At 40.9% G+C, this 4,893-nt stretch overlaps 1 non-coding gene across 1 annotated transcript; it reads right to left on the reverse strand.

Moving 5' to 3' along the window:
• Positions 1-206: 206 nt before the first annotated feature.
• On the reverse strand, positions 207-313 carry LOC141663453 (small nucleolar RNA R71). The gene has a single exon (XR_012551523.1). It is a non-coding gene; the product is annotated as a small nucleolar RNA R71 (small nucleolar RNA).
• Positions 314-4,893: the final 4,580 nt, after the last annotated feature.

Here is a 4,893-nt window from a genome sequence, read left to right on the forward strand (position 1 = left end):
ATGCACATCAGAGATTTCATCAAGATCTGCGACACTTTCAAGTTCAATGGAGTTTCTGAAGATGCTTTTAAGTTGAGGCTTTTCCCATTTTCTCTGCGGGATAAAATAAGTGTTGGTTACATTCTCTACCACCAGGGTCTATCACCAAATGGGAAGATCTTTCTAAAAAGTTCCTAACAAAATTCTTTCCTATGGCGAAGACTGCTGCAATCATAAACGTACTTACTTAATTTGCTCAAAAATCTGGAGAATCTTTATGTGAGGCTTGGGATCGCTACAAAGAGATGCTTAGAAAGTGTCCTCACCATGGGATGCCTGACAGGATGATCATTAACTGCTTTTATAATGGATTGGGTGCTACTTCTAGACCCATGCTTGATGTAGCATCAAGAGGATCCTTATGGGCTAAAACCTATGATGAAGCTTATGAATTGATTGAGCTGATGGCTACCAATGAATACCAGAACCCAACTCAGAGACTACCTCAGGGCAAGGTAGCAGGAATTATGGAAGTGGATGCAGCTACTGCTATAGCTGCTCTGCTTAAGGCTTTGACAATGAAGGCGGATTCTTTGGCTAATTATGGAGTTAATCAAATCACTAGTGTCTGTGAGCTTTGTGCTGGTGCCCATGAGACGAAGCAGTGTGTTATTTCTAGTGAATCAGCTTAGTTCGTGAGCAACTTTCAGAGGTCGCAGCAACCAGTTCCAGCCACCTATCATCCCAACAACTGCAATCATCCTAACTTCAGCTGGAGCAATACTCAGAATGCGGTTCAGCAGCCTTATCAGCAGTATGCAGCAAAGGAATACAACCCTCCTGGTTTTCAGCAACCGCAATATGCACCAAGACAAGAACTCCAGCTGCAACAATCTAATAAAAATATGAATTAGAGGAGTTGAGGCTCATGTGCAAGAGTCAAGCGGTTTCTATCAAGACCTTGGAGAATCAAATTGGGCAAATTGCCAATGCCATACTAAATCATCAACCTGGTACACTCCCTAGTGACACTGAAGTGCCAGTAAAGAGGGAAGCTAAGGAGCAGGTTAAGGCAATTACATTGAGGTCTGGGAAGGTTACAAATCCCGAAAACTCTCAAGTTTCGGAAGAAGAAGCTGTGGCTGAAGAAGAAGTGCAGAAGGAAGCAGAAGTGGAACCAAGGAAGACTACCATAGAAAAAACTCCTCCTAAGGGTAATACATGGGAGAAACAGATCTATCATACACCTCATATTCCTAAGAGGCTGCAGAAGAAAAAATTGGATAAGCAGTTTGAGAAGTTTCTGGATGTGTTCAAGAAACTTCATATCAACATACCTTTCGCTGAAGCTCTTGAACAGATGCCTAGTTATGCAAAGTTTATGAAAGGTATTCTGTCTCAGAAGGTGAAGCTTGATGACTTAGAAATAGTTGCTCTTACGGAGGAATGCAGCGCTGTGCTGCAACAGAAGTTGCCTCTGAAGCTTAAAGATCCTGGAAGCTTCACTATTCCTTGTACCATTGGAAAAGTGTCATTTGACAAATGCTTATGTGACTAGGGATCTAGCATCAATTTGATGCCCTTGTCAATCTTTAAGAAGTTAGACTTACCTGATCTAAAGCCTTCTTATATGACCTTACAGTTGGTCGATCGTTCGATTACATATCCACGAGGCATTGTGGAGGATGTCTTGGTCAAGGTTGATAAAATCATCTTTCCTGTTGATTTTGTAATTATTGATTTTGATGAGGATAAGAAGATTCCCATAATCTTGGGAAGACCATTCTTGGCTACTGGCCCAACCTTGATTGATGTGCAGAAAGGTGGGCTTACTATGCGAGTATTGGATCAGGATGTGACGTGCAATGTTTTTAATGCCATAAAATTCCCGACCGAAAATGAGGAGTGCTTAAAAGTGGAGTTTGTCGATTCATTGGTTACTTCAGAACTTGATCAAATGCTAAGGTCTGATATCTTAGAGAAGGCATTGTTGGGAATTCAGACAGTGAAGATGATGAAGGTGATGAACAGTTGCAGTATTTGAATGCTTCTCCTTGGAAGCGAAGGCTGGATATACCTTTTGAATCTCTTGGATTGGAGGAGTTGAATAAATCTCCAAAGCGCCTCAAGCCTTCTTTTGAGAAAGCTCTTACACTTGAGCTTAAACCATTGCCTGAACACTTAAGGTATGCTTTTCTAGGTGATGCATCAACTTTGCCTATTATTATTGCATCTGACCTTTCAGGTAGTGATGAGGAAAAGCCCTTAAGAATTCTGAGAGAGTTCAAGTCGGAAATTGGATGGAATATAACAGATATCAAGGGAATCAGCCCTTATTATTATATGCATAAAATTTTGCTAGAGGAAGGTAGCAAGCCTACTGTTGAGCAACAGAGAAGGCTTAATCCGATCATGAAAGAAGTTATGAAGAAAGAAATCTTCAAATAGCTAGATGCAGGGATTATCTATCCCATTTTTTACAGTTCTTGGGTGAGTCCAGTGTAGTGTGTGCCGAAGAAAGGAGGTATCACAGTTGTTTCTAATGAGAAGAATGAGCTCATTCCTACTCAAACAGTCACGGGGTGGAGAGTTTGCATGGGTTACAGGAAGCTGAACAAGGCCACGAGGAAGGATCACTCCCCTATTCCTTTTATTGATCAGATGCTTGACAGATTGGCTAGGCATGAGTACTACTATCTTCTGGATGGCTATTCGTGTTATAATCAGATTTGCATTGCTCTAGAGGATCAGGAAAAGACTACTTTTACTTTTCCATTTGGAACTTTTGCCTTCAGAAGAGTTTCTTTTGGGTTGTGTCGTGCACCTGCCACATTTCAGAGATGCATGATGGCTATCTTCTCTGACATGATTGGTCAGAATGTGGAGGTGTTCATGTAAAATTTCTCTGTATTTGATGATTCTTTTGATGAATTCTTGCAAAATCTTGGCGCCGTTCTTAAAAGGTGTGTTAAGACCAATCTGGTTCTCAACTAGGAAAAATGTCATTTTATGGTGCGATAGGGCATTATTCTTCGGCACAAGGTCTCTAGTAAAGGTCTTGAGGTGGACAAAGCCAGGTGGGGGTTACCAAAAACCTTCCTCCACCAATTTCTGTTAAGGGAGTTCACAGATTTCTTGGTCATACGGGTTTCTATCGGCGATTCATCAAGGACTTCTCAAAAATCTCTAAACCCTTGTGTAATATTCTAGAGAAAGATGTCCCTTTCAAGTTTGATGAAGAGTGCCTTGCTTCTTTTGAGATCTTAAAAAAGAATTTGATTATGGCACCAGTCATTATTGCACCTAATTGGGATGAACATTTTGAGATGATGTGCGATGCAAGTGACTATGCAGTTGGAGCAGTTCTTGGGCAGAGAAAGAACAACATATTTCATGTGGTCTACTATGCTAGTAAGACCCTCAATGGTGCTCAACTGAATTATACTACTACTGAAAAAAAACTCTTAGCCATTGTCTATGGTTTTGAGAAGTTTTGATCTTATTTGCTTGGGACGAAGGTGACAGTTTTCACTGATCACGCTGCAATTCGCTATCTCGTCTCGATAAAGGACTCGAAGCCTAGATTGATTTGAAGGGTTCTTTTACTTCAGGAATTTAAGTTGGAGATCAAGGACAGAAAGGGTACTGAGAATCAAGTCGCCGATCATCTCTCTCGTTTAGAAGATCCAAGTGTAACTTCACAGGATAAGACATTGATAAATGAGTCTTTTCCCGATGAGAAGTTGTTTGGGGTGCATGATGAAGAACCGTGGTTTGCAGACATTGTGAACTACCTTATGAGCAACATTATGCCTCCAAATTTGTCTTCTGCTCAAAGGAAGAAGTTTCTTCATGAGGTGAAGTGGTACATGTGGGATGAACCATTCTTGTTTAGGAAAGGAGCTGACCAAATCATCAAGAGATGTATTCTATACAGCGAAACGGGGGGGGGATCTTGCGAGATTGCCATTTGACTGCGTATGGAGGCCACTATGGTGGAGAAAAGACAGCAGCTCATATCCTTCAAGCATAATTTTTTTGGCCTACATTGTTTAAGGATGCGCACCAATTTGTTTTGAAGTGTGATCAATGCAGCGTGTGGGTAATATGTCTAAGAGGGATGCGATGCCTCTTAATGTGCTTCTCGAGGTTGAAATCTTTAATGTTTGGGGAATTGACTTCATGGGGCCATTTGTCTCATCTTGCAATAATCAATATATCTTGTTGACTGTTGATTATGTCTCGAAATGGTTTAAAGTCAAGGCTTTGCCGACAAATGATGCGAAGGTAGTGCTAAATTTTCTTCATAAGCAGATATTCACAAGGTTTGGGACTCCAAGAGTCATAATCAGTGACGAGGGATCGCATTTCTGAAATCGCAAGTTCACTGCTATGATGCAAAGATATAATGTGAATCATCGTATTACTACAACCTAACATTCTCGGACCAATGGTCAAGCTAAGGTATCTAACAGAGAGATCAAGCATATTCTAGAGAAAGTTGTGTGTCCATCAAGGGAGGATTGGTCTTTGAAGCTTGATGAAGCTGTTTGGGCATATCGAACATTATACATGACTCCACTTGGCATGTCACCGTTTCAGTTGGTTTATGATAAGGGATGTCATTTGCCTGTGGAGCTCGAGCATAAAGCATATTGGGCTTTGAAGAAATTGAACCTTGATATGAATGAAGCTGGTAAGAAAAGAATGCTTCAATTGAATGAACTCGACGAGTTTCGGCTTCAAGCGTATGAGAACAATAAAATGTATAAGGCGAAAGTCAAGAGGTGGCACGATAGGGGTATAGTGCTCAAATCATTTGTGCCGGGATAACAAGTTCTTTTGTTCAACTCTCGTCTCCATCTTTTTCTTGAAATGTTGAAGTCGAGGTGGTCAAGGACATTTGTTATCAAA

Source organism: Apium graveolens, chromosome 5, assembly GCF_009905375.1.
Source record: "Apium graveolens cultivar Ventura chromosome 5, ASM990537v1, whole genome shotgun sequence".
Taxonomy (NCBI): domain Eukaryota; kingdom Viridiplantae; phylum Streptophyta; class Magnoliopsida; order Apiales; family Apiaceae; genus Apium; species Apium graveolens.